General features: G+C 33.8%; 1 protein-coding gene across 2 annotated transcripts in view; it reads left to right on the top strand.

Moving 5' to 3' along the window:
* The first annotated feature begins 4,141 nt into the window (after positions 1–4,141).
* Positions 4,142–12,703, top strand: part of LOC145248869 (uncharacterized) — a 402,247-nt gene continuing 393,685 nt past the window's right edge. The window contains exon 1 of one of the 2 annotated variants that reach the window (XM_080110617.1): positions 4,142–5,140. The gene's annotated coding sequence lies outside the window, so the exon portion shown is untranslated. The remainder of the gene's footprint in view (positions 5,141–12,703) is intronic. The other variant, XM_080110620.1, reaches the window with a different exon arrangement.

Below are 12,703 nucleotides of genomic sequence, written 5' to 3'. Positions count from 1 at the left end.
CTGAAGAGTCTTAGTCTTCCCTTGATTCCAATTTCTCCTAGTCTTTTTTCCAAGTTCTTTGGGATTGTTCCTAATGATTCTACAATTGTTTGTATTATATTGATTTTCTTCATGTCCCATATTTCTTTTATTATTATTATTATTATTATTATTATTATTATTATTATTAATATGATATAACCCATATATTTTTGTCATATATATATATATATATATATGGCAGGGAGACCTGACGTTACCGGGGATTGAATAAGGATCAACGAATGTTCCATTTTATTGTCCTTTAAATCGCTGAAATCGTCCATTCGTCAATCAAATTGATTGATTAGTCGCGAATCCACCACAGTGCACCGGGAGGAAGCTCACAAACATAGTGATTTAGTTCACAGTACATTGTAGTCTACATTGCACTGTAGAGAACTTACTGTTGATTTTATGAAATTATTTTTATATATATAATGCCTTGAATTAAGGTTTAAAATGCAAAAGTCAAGTATCACGGTTCGACTCTGTTCTGAACAGAAACATTCATTTCGAACACACCGCTGCCGTATCAAAGAACCTACTGCTGATTTTATATGCCAGGCTCTTCTGCTTATGCAGTGATAAAACTTCTAAAATATACTTGCGATGTTAGGCTGTACAAAGGTGTTAATTTTAGTCAAAATCGGACTGTCCCTTCTTTAATCAGATTTTTTTCCATCATCGATTTTCGATACTTATCAGAGGCATTTCGACACAAAAACTATTTAAGAACACTTACAGACACATAAAGTATATTTGTATGAAATTTCATAAAGATCGGCTCAGCTGTTTTGTAATCCATCGGGGACTTTCTCTCTCTTTCTCTCTTTCTCTCACACACACACACACACAGACAAAGTGTCTTTTAAATAGAGATATAATAGTTTTATACAATACTAGCAAAGATACCCGTGCTTCGTGCAAGACTTTGCTGTATACTTGGGTACCCGCAAAGTGGATACCCAAACGTATAGCAAAATCCTGACCTTAACCTTTAACCTTCACCTTGTAAAATGGTGTGCACCATCCCTAGGTCGGAGACATCATCATGTCAGGTTTGGTCATAATTGGTCCGGTGGTGTGAGCTGTAGGATAGTATATACATATGACATTGACCTTTGACCTTTTCCTTGGAAAATGGTGTGCACCATCCCTAGGTGAGGGACAATCTTCATGCCAAGTTTTGTCATGATCAGTCCAGTGGTATGGGCTGTAGGAGAGTTGTGTACACACACACACACACACACACACACACAAGCTACTACTTTATATATAGAAGCAGAATACATGTTCCAGGATGGGTAAAATTAATTCCCTGAACAGAACAGATTTGCATAGGTTTTATGTTCCCTTGCAAAGATTACAATCAAAATATAATGCTACTAAACCTTACGTCTATAATACTTATTCCAATTTTTATCAAAACTCATTATATTATTTGGATTCTAGAAAATTTTTGTAAATTAAGTCTTCTTCTCAAGGGGTCGGAAGAAGAAATTGTTATTTCAAGAATTCTTACTTCATTGGTGTGTAATGACTAGGGATTAGATTCAATGCAAATTTCTACTATTATATATATAAGGCACTTTGTTTGTGTGTGTTCATTCTCTATAGACTCCTAAACAGCTGGGCTGATTTTTTGGAAATTTCACACAAATGTACTCTATCTGCCTGGCAGTGTTTTTTGATAAGTTTTGTATCAGAATGTTTTCGATAAGTATTGATAATCAATAATCAAAAAAAAAAAAAAAAAAACATGTTTAAAGAAGAAACAGACGATTTTGACCAAAGTAAACGCCTTATACAGCCTAACATCACAAGTGTATTTGAGAAGTTTTATCACCACACAAACAGAAAGGCCCGATACATAAAATCAACAGTAGGATCTTTGATATGGCAGGGGCGCGTTCAAAATGAATGTTTCTGTTTAGAGCACAACTGAAGCATGATACTTGACTTTTACATTTAAACATTAATTAAAGCCATTATATAAAAATAATTTTACAAAATCAACAGTAGATTCTCTACAGTGCAATGTAGACTACAATGTATTGTGGACTAAGTCACTGTGAACTAGGCTGCTCAGGCATTGTCTGTTGGCCAGAGTGCACTTCACCTAGTGCACTGGCTCTTCAAAAACTCAACTGACCTTGTATTTGACCTCCTGTAGAGCAATTAAATATAAACATACCTAACTTTAGAAAGATCGAGATAAAATGTTTTGAAATGGCGTCCAATGGAATTTTGGAGAAGAGGAAGGGTGGATTTTTCTAAAATTAGTATTAACCGATTAATAAAATTAAATTGAATAAAGTAATCAATTAATCTTTGAAAAAAAAAATAATACAAATTAAAAATTTTAAGGAATTAAATATTAATTGGAATGAAATAGGATATATTTTTAATTTAATTCTATCGCCTTGGCCTTCTAAGTCTAATCTATATATTTATAAAAGTGAGTATGTGTATGAGAGGCCACTTCTCAACCTATATATTCAGCAAATTTTTGATCTACAGACTTGAAATTTGGTATATAGGGTATTCAGACATGTAGAAACTTTCTGATAAGTGTTCATCCAAAAATAAGGGTTGCTAAGGGAACAAAATTGAAAAATTAATACTTGGGGAGGAGGGGGGTCATTCGATTTTTATTTGTTCGTCAACTCTTTAACGAGGTTTGAAAACACTTTTTGAAGATTGTGGTAAGCTGGTCTAATGGTTATCGTACTTGTCTCATTATCTTTAGGCTTTGGTTTCGATCTCAGCTGGAGTATTTCTTTTTTTTTTTTACTTACAAGAAGTAAAAAAAAGCATAATATGCGCATGCACTTGTCTCAATTTCTTTCCATTTTTCTTTTTACTTCATTTTTTTTTTAAGGAATTTAAAGTTACATTTAATACCAGGCAACGCTGGGTGCATCTTCTAATAATATTAATAAATTAAATCAAATTTTCGAAGCATTCTGGATATTTTTTTTTGTAGAATGCCGAGCACTCCCACAAGTAAATGTGGTATTGTGGTGACTGAAATGATTCTAAGAGTGTAATAGACAGAGGATGATCCTTCCACAAACACTTTTAATGTTCCTGTGCCTAATTTGTTAAAATATATTTATTTCATATATTTCTGCAAATAAATAATTTAAAGTGTAGTATCTGTTTTGATATGACATGTCATCTGTTCTGTCGGTGAAAGAGAGAACCTTCTAGACTGAGGCAATTTTTATTTTTGCCTCAATCCAGAGTGCCTGTTTGGAGGAACTGGGTTTTCCCCGCATTATAAACTGACTTTGAGTGTAACTGCCCTCGTGGGGAGGCAAGTAAATAGGGTTTCACTGCAACGATGTTAAACATGAGGACTAAATAGTGAGTAATCCAAGTTCTTTTAGAAGGATCACTCTAGATCAGGGATATCCAAACTATGGCCCGCTGGCCAGATCCGGCCCACCAAAGTATGTAATTTGGCCAATGGAGCTCTTATGGAAAACATAAAAATATTCTGGATTTTTTTTAAAGGAAATGTATGAAAATAGTGTGGCGTTTTTCTTTTTGTTCAGAAAATTGATTAAAATGAGGTTTGGGAGAACCAATTTCACTAAAAATCAAAACTAATGAGCAAAACAGTATAAAACATGTCAAAAATCTTCCTTGGTCTTTTGGTTGGGAGTGAGGTGTGGTATCTGTTCCGATGCTGCATTTCACCTTTTCTATCCTCGGTCAGTAGGGAGAGGTCCTTCATGACTGAGAAAATTTGTTTATTTTTGTTCCTATCCAGAGTACCTCTTTTTGGGAAGTTGAATTTCCCCACATTAAAAACCGACCTTGTGTCTAACTCTGCCCTCGTGGGGAGTCAAGTAAATAGAAACATGCCCAAGTCACTTTATTTATTTTGGCCCGCGTAGCTCTAAAAATTCAGCAATATGGCCCACTGTTTGAAAAGTTTGGAGACCCCCTGCTCTAGATGATTGGGCTTATTAGCATTCCGAGATGAAGGCCTAAGACCAATTCTGTCTAGGATGATGTCCTCCTGAAATCCCACATCATTATACCTTACTCTGGGCCGGAGAAGGTAACCTTCTTTGCACTGCAGCGTGCAGCGAGGTTAGTTAATTATCTCCCTCCTGTGGTGGGGAGATTAGACACAGGTTTAGGAAAGTCGGATTTGAAAAGTCAGCACCCTAGAGGAAGAGCACTCTGACAGTTGGACTAAACAAAAACGGCCTTGGCAGTCTCATCAGCATTCTTCAGCAGAAGCGCCTCAGCTGGTTAGCAATAAACTAATTCTTCCTCAGAGGGCGAGGAGGTAAAGCCTTGGAAAGTGGACCTCCTAGAACTTGACAGGGCCATACCTCAGACAGACAGACAGACAGACAGAGAGAGAACAAGACCATAGCAACCTTAGCATGCCAAAAACTCTGTCTGTCTTGTTTGGGTATAAAATTGCACCACCCTCTCCCAGGTTAGACATAAAGTTAAAATAATATGAGAGGAGGGGGAGCGCGCCTCGCCTCTGGCATTTTCGAATGGGGGACAACCTGGAAGGTTATAAAAAAATAGCCGTGATTGAACCTGTAGGAATTTCCCGGTAAGGCAGCCGACGATGACCTCCCCCATCCACTTTCCTGAAAGAGGAGGTAATGCCTGGTAGGACCGAAGTACGAGTCGGGTCAAGTCGGAATAAAGACGGCTGACGGACGAGACGACTCCCTCCATTTTTATGAACGAGGAGATAATGTCTGGGAAGATGTTTTTTTTTCTAGAGCCGGGCCGGGCTGGGTCGCTAAGCTTGCCAGATTCTAGTTATGGGGGTTTACCCATGTGTCTTAGTCAGTTCTATTTATATGATTATTTGACAGAACATGTGATATGAACAGAACAACAGTAACAACACTAAGAGAAAATAAAGCAGGAAATTTAAAAGAAAAAAGAAAAATAAAATAAATAAATAAATAAATAACCACCACCACCACCACCACCACTAACAACAACAAACCTTTCTTTTTCTTTTTTTTTTTTTTATTTCCTGGATTATTCAGATTGTCAAATAAACACACTTCGTGCACTGCCCTTTTAACAACATTGAACTGGATTGAATTTTCGGACAAATCGGAACAAAGTAAGTTATTATTTAGTTTATCGCTCGATTTGAATTTTGAAATTTAATTTAATAATTTCACATATAAAGAAAAAAAAAGAACTATAAGGGGGGTACTAAACAAAAAATAAATTTCTTTAACAAAAACCCCCAATAAATTTCTAAACCAAGAAACACTCGTAGAAGAAATAGAAGGCAGTTTAAAGCGGTTACATCCCAACAACAACAAAAAATAACAAAACGAACCTTTCTATTGAATTGATTTAACGACGAATTATCATGTTAACTTGTTGACATGTCCACAAAAATAACCAACTAAAGGTTACTGGTTTTTGTTTTTGATAATATCTTAATTTGTCGGAAGTTATTAGCGCTCATACAGATCAACCCCCATGGCTGCTCGGTAAAATCCAGCAAATAGGTTAAAAGTCGAAATATGCAAAATGAAGTACGAGTTCCTAAAAGGATAAACAAGGGTTGATTTATAGAAGCACCAGTAATTTATGGTGTTTCAAAAGTTCCACCCTGCCCTATTTATTTGCCCCTCCCTCCAACGAGGGCAGGTTTGGACACAAAGCCGGCTTTTAATGTTTGGAGAATTTAGCCCCAAAAGGAGCACTCTGGATTGGGACAAAAATATACGATGTTTGTTAGGATAGAGTTGACAGAGTTTTTAAAATATGTCGTTTTTATGTAATTAATTGTTATGTCGAAAATAGTACTATATCCCAAAATTACGAAAATTCATCGAGTAAAACACCTGCTCTTGTGTTTTTAGTAAAAAAAACAACAACAAAAAAAGGTCAATGTGCACTGGTTGTCCAACCTGTTTATTCCGAAAGCCGTTCTTAACATGGGGAGATTGGAAAATAAGAAAACGCCTTTCGGAATAACCCCCCCCCCAACCTCCCCATGTTAAGAACGACTTTCGGAATAAACACTCTTTGCAGGTTGGACAAACAATGCATATTGACCCCCCCCCCAAAAAAAAAGTCTAGCGCTATAATGTAATCTAGAAGTTGCTGTCCGATTTTTTTTATGTCCCTTGTGTATGAACTCTTTATCGTTTGCTTTATAGCGTCTCAGGAAAATGCAATTTTACCTAAGTTTCCGTAAAAATCACATTTATAAATAACTTTCTACTCTATGAATTTTCGTAATTTTTTGATATATTACTATTTTCGACTTGACAATTAAGGGCGTAATACTGTTACTTAACATAATACGTAATACTGTTGCTTAACACGACATATTAAAAAAAAATTAATTTGTTGACTCTATCCTAACAAGCACCAAATAAACATTGTCTCAGTCGATAAGCATTTCTTATTCACTGATTGAGGACAGAAAAGATGAAATGTATTAACATGAAACAGATACTACACTTTACTCTTAAGACTATATTTTAGAAAATAAACAGAAATAACAGTAAAGCAAATTTAATGATATTTAGACGAAACGCGGACAAAACAAAATCACCAGAAAAAAAAACGTGGATGATAAATTAAACGAATAAGGAAGGGTGAAAATGTAACCCCTTCTCATGATAAAGCTAAGTTTTTCTTTGCTTTAGCGGTTAAGCCCAAAATAAAAAATAAAAAAAATTCATAAAAATTTAATTTTGCTCATTCTTTTAACCATGTTACATTAAATAAAAACACTAAAAAATTATCCAGTTAGGTAGAAAAAGTAACTTATCTTGCCTTTGATAACATTTATTTGTTATATATTTGCTTTTTGACAACTTTTTCGAATCTGTGTATACTACAAACCCGAATTTATTTTGTTTTCATAACTTTGATAGTAATAAGGATGGGGGGGGGGCGCTTAATAATTGGACAGAACGAAAAAACTTAAGACAAGATCCGAATTCAAAACCTGGCAAAAGACATTTTGGCACTGGTGCAGTTTAGCATCCCCTAGCAAAGTAACTGTTTTCATTTTGTGAGAGTTTCCTCCGCACCCACCACGCACCAGGGAGAGTTAACAAAGTTCGCTATTCCCTATGTAAAGAAAAGCTTTCTAAATTTGTTTGGGGATTTCAAACTGCACAAGTCTATATTTTTATATAAATACAAAAAAAAAAAAAAAAAAAAAAAAAAAAAAACACGTTTAGAAAAGAAAACACAAAAAAAATCTATATTGTTAAAGAAAATTTCTTAAGTTGTTGCTTTGCTTATTTTGTTATTTTGAGATTCTAATTTTTTAGGCGATTACATCTAAAAAGCCCGAAAAAGATGTCAGTAAAAAGAAGTAAAAAAAAAAAAAGGTACTGGTCGCGGTAAGAGTTCCCTGCCGAACACCCTCCAAAAACAACGATGTCTCCCGTTTCTCGCGCAGCCGCAAAGGACATGTTTTAGTTGCCATAGTAACAACACTTTTTATCGACATTGTTTTACTGTTTAAAGACAGTAGTACACATTTATTAATAATATCTCACTTTTAATCACTTTTATCGACTTTTTAAAACTTTTTTTTTTACTCTTTTTAAATGACAACGTTAATGTTTATGAATATTGAAATAAAACATTACTACACATTTATTAATAATATCTTTTTTTTTTTTTTTTTACTGTTTTACTGTTTGTGTCACTTTTATCGACTTTTTCTTTTATGAAACTTATCGGCGGTTCTTGAAATTTACTTACCACAAAACTTGTCGGCGGTTCTTGAAATTTACTTACCACAAAATGATGATAGAATAATAAATTTACTTACGTTTAATCAATGTTATTTTCTTTTTTAAATAGCATTTTCTTTTTAAATGACGACGTTTTTACTGTTTATGAATATTAAAAGAAAAATAATTACTAAACATTTATTAATAAGAAAATGGGTGCTAGTGCACTATGATCCGCGCTATATTTTAAATCGTATTTCTAAGCTTAAAGTTTAATGTTTTTTTATTCAATTGTAAGGTTAAAGTAGAGAATAGGGGAGGGTGTTTTGTACCTATTCTCTACTTTAACCTTACAATTGAATAAAAAAACATTAAACTTTAAGCTTAGAAATACGATTTAAAATATAGCGCGGATCATAGTGCACTAGCACCCATTTTCTTATTAATAAATGTTTAGTAATTATTTTTCTTTTAATATTCATAAACAGTAAAAACGTCGTCATTTAAAAAGAAAATGCTATTTAAAAAAGAAAATAACATTGATTAAACGTAAGTAAATTTATTATTCTATCATCATTTTGTGGTAAGTAAATTTCAAGAACCGCCGACAAGTTTTGTGATAAGTAAATTTCAAGAACCGCCGATAAGTTTCATAAAAGAAAAAGTCGATAAAAGTGACACAAACAGTAAAACAGTAAAAAAAAAAAAAAAAGATATTATTAATAAATGTGTAGTAATGTTTTATTTCAATATTCATAAACATAATGTTTTATTTCAATATTCATAAACATGTTTTATTTCAATATTCATAAACATAATGTTTTATTTCAATATTCATAAACATAATGTTTTATTTCAATATTCATAAACATAATGTTTTATTTCAATATTCATAAACATAATGTTTTATTTCAATATTCATAAACATAATGTTTTATTTCAATATTCATAAACATAATGTTTTATTTCAATATTCATAAACATAATGTTTTATTTCAATATTCATAAACATTAACGTTGTCATTTAAAAAGAGTAAAAAAAAAAGTTTTAAAAAGTCGATAAAAGTGATTAAAAGTGAGATATTATTAATAAATGTGTACTACTGTCTTTAAACAGTAAAACAATGTCGATAAAAAGTGTTGTTACTATGGCAACTAAAACATGTCCTTTGCGGCTGCGCGAGAAACGGGAGACATCGTTGTTTTTGGAGGGTGTTCGGCAGGGAACTCTTACCGCGACCAGTACCAAAAAAAAAATAACAAGACAAAACTACTTTAGACTTTACTGTGGGGGATCAATTTCGCGTATAAATTTAACGTAAAATGATCATTGGTCATCCCACTTCCGGGTTGTATAGCGTTTTTTAAGGACTGTTTACATGTGATCGTCTAAAGCAGTCATTCCCAACGTGGGACGCATGCCCCAGTTGCCCCACCGGTGGGGCATGGCAATATTTTGGTGGGGCATGGGCAGGACGTGCACCCTTGGGATTACTATACCATATTATATATTAAATATCACAAAGGGGAGGCATCAGGATTTTAGAAATGCCTAGGTGGGGCATGCCCCAAAATAGGTTGGGGACCACCACCACCACCGGTCTAAAGCCTGTTGAATGTGGTTCTTATTTTTAGGAGAATTATCGTATTGGGCAGGGATTCAATAAATATCGTATCTTACATCGTCATGTGAATTTTTAAATTACAAATCGAAATTTGGGAAGTTGAAAACGTACTACACAACTAAACTACACAACTAAACACAGGTGGCCCTTTTTTTTTTTTTTTTGTCGCTTTATTTAACACCCACTTTTTTTTTTTTTTTTTTAATAGTTTAAAAAGAAAAACAGAAACAAAAGAAGTTTTTTTTTCTTCCAAAATATAGTTCTAAAGAATTGGAAAAGATCTTGATAAAATATATTCTTAAAGATTACAAATAAATAAGTAAAATAAAATAAATAAATTTAAAAATAAAAAAAAAATTGTATGAAAGAAAAAAAAAACTAAAAAATAAAAATAATAATAGCCTCCTTGTTGTCGAACGCAGTCACGTCATCCGCGTACTAACTAATAGCGAGCACCCCAAATTCCGGGTTGGCCTTCTTGTGTTGAACGTAATACACAATTACAAAAATAATTTTTCATATCAATAGTAATCTAAAAAACAGTATATTCGTGAAAATTCTTATTCATTTGGTGTATTTTTATTTTAGTTTTCATTCTATTTTTTTTATGAAGCCCCATTTTTGAATACGTTGTTTTTTAACCGTTGCTAATGGATACACATTCTCATGCCTGAAATCCGGTAAAATTTTATCATTTGCCCCAGCACCAGCACTGTTTAATGAACAAATAAAATATGTAATGTTCGTTGTTCAGGTGAATTGAACTGAAAAAAAAAAAAATCTATATATTTTTTTCAATAGTGCTCAATAGATATATAGAGCTATTATAACTGAAATTATGATTACGTAAACATCAAAAAGAAATTAAGAAATAAATAACGCGAATTAATGTTTTGACAAGATTAACCGTTTCCTCAGAGAGGTTCAAGATCCTATCCATTCAAAAATCTTAGTATTTTTTTTTTCTCTCCCACCACGAGAAACGTGACATTAGGGTCGGAAAGTGTGAGTGAGAAGTCAGCTGTCCAGAGGAGGAGCACTCCTGCAGAATTTTATTATTTTTATTTTGTTTTTTAAATTTCTCTCTCTCTCTCTCTCTCTCTCTCTCTCTCTTCATAAGAGTAGTGTATTATTTGGTAGAAATCAGAAGCTCACAGTATTAATGCTGGAGTTCCTCAGGGGTCCATCCTAGGCCCAACTCTCTTCCTGAGTAGTGTAGTATCTGTTCTTCAGATGCAGCAATGCATGCATCACTTCACTTCAATTGCTGCACTTCAATTTCTTGTTCTCTCTGAGTGGAGGAGAAATCCTTCACGTCTGAGACAATTTTTGTTTCTTTTCTCCACGTTAAAAAACGACCCTGGTATCTAACTCTGTCCCGTGGGGAGATATTGTAAATAGGAACTCTCTTCCTGATCTACATCAATAATCTTTCAAATCACATCCTAAGATCATTCGTAGACATTTATGCTGACAATTTATGGCAACACTTCAAAGGTTGTAAACGATTAAGTTCTCTCTGATTCTCTCTTCTCTGATCTTGAGCATGTGGTAAAATGGGGAAAGTGGTGGCTGGTTAATTTTAAAGAATCTAAAACCAAGCTCCTATCTTTAACTCATCAACACTCTGATCCCTGTCTGGTATCAATTGAAATGAATGACTCTAGTCTTGGGGGTGCTCTATATTTTGACAAGCTCCTAAGTCTGACCTTTACTACTGATCTGAAATGGAACATGTACATCAAATCCGTTGCCAAGGTCGCTGGAAAAATGGTGGGATCATTCTACTGCTCCAGTAGATATCTCACTGCGTATGCAATTCTCTACTTATATAAAAGCCAGGTACGTCCAAGGATTGGGTACTGTTGCCACATCTGGGCAGGAGCTGCTAGAAGCAACTTATCCTGCTTTGACAGTTCAAAAAAGACTTTGTAGCCTACTGAGGGGTGCCCTTTTCTCTTCCCTGCAACCTCTTTCCCACAGAAGAGACATTGAGAGCCTGTCTCTGCTTTATCGTTGTTTTCATGGTAAGTGCTCATCTGAGGTCTAATCTATGGTCCTGCTTTGCCTGACTTTCACAAAAACACTCATCTAGCTGAAACAACTACAAATAATTCCCCCCACTCTTTATCTGTGCCTAAACCTAAATGTAGATTCCATGAACAAAGTTTCTTTCTTAGAACTGTATGCTTGTGGAACTCTCTTCCGTTACCCTGGTCGTCTTCAAGTCCAACGTAAACAAGTTCTTGATGAGTCATCCCGTTACACAATCCAATTTACCAAATTTCCACTACTAAGAATTACTAGGATATTTTCCACTTCACTACTGTACACTTGCTAACCTTTATCCTTGAGTGGCCTCCAGGCTTTGATAAGTGGTGACTCCTTTGTAAAAAAAAAAAAAAGAAAGAAAATATACACATTCAAAAATTTTCAAGTTTACAAATTGAATAATTCTGTAAACTTAAAGCAAGTATATATATATATATATATATATAAGAGTAGGCACTGCCAAAACTGGGGGGCAGGTCAGTACTTTTTGACGGACCGTCTTTTTAAAAATCTACCAAAAATCAGGTAATTATCCGATCAATACGAAATTTTTAGCGATTATTAGGAGAAGAATGAACTTTATAACAGTGTACTTATTTTTCATAAACGATATTTATATATATATATTTTTTTGCTTACAAAACCCCCCCTTGTTTTGAAGTGGGAACAAATATGCTTAAAATAATCATCTGAAACTGAAATCAACATATTGTGTTGTTGTAAGGGACAGAATTATAGATTCAAAAAAAAAAAAAAAAAAATTGTTTGCATACCTTATTTTGACGTCTGAATATCAGAACTTCGATTGTGTTTAATTATCCCGCTTTTGAGTTTTGATGTGTGAAATTCGGTGAATATGTTAAGTAAAATAATTAATTTAAGTTAAGCAAAACAAAAAAAAAAAAATTTTTAATACTTATACGAAAAAAGCTATTTTAAAATTTTTGATAAATAAATTAACAATTTTTTTTTAGCGAGCCGAATAATGCATGACCATTATTAAACAGGGCATGCTTTGAATAATCGATACCAAAAAAAGAAATTCGATAAATATTGTGCCCTTTGTGTTAAAAATAGCATCATTTTTTTCGATCCCGTTTGAAAACGTTTGCCGCCTTTCGACTACAGTGGACCAAACGCGCTGAAATAATTTTTTTTATTCTGCTTTAAATTGCCCCCCCCCCCATTTTGGGGAGCCTGGCCCCCACACACATACACATTAAAAACCAAACGCATACAAATGGTCACCCATCTGGTACTGGCCAGCCTCAGCTTAATAATACATTG

The sequence above is a fragment of the Euprymna scolopes genome, chromosome 27 (genome assembly GCF_053919585.1).
Source record: "Euprymna scolopes isolate OS-2025 chromosome 27, ASM5391958v1, whole genome shotgun sequence".
Lineage (NCBI taxonomy): Eukaryota > Metazoa > Mollusca > Cephalopoda > Sepiida > Sepiolidae > Euprymna > Euprymna scolopes.
This window is presented reverse-complemented; position numbering and strand designations above follow the sequence as displayed.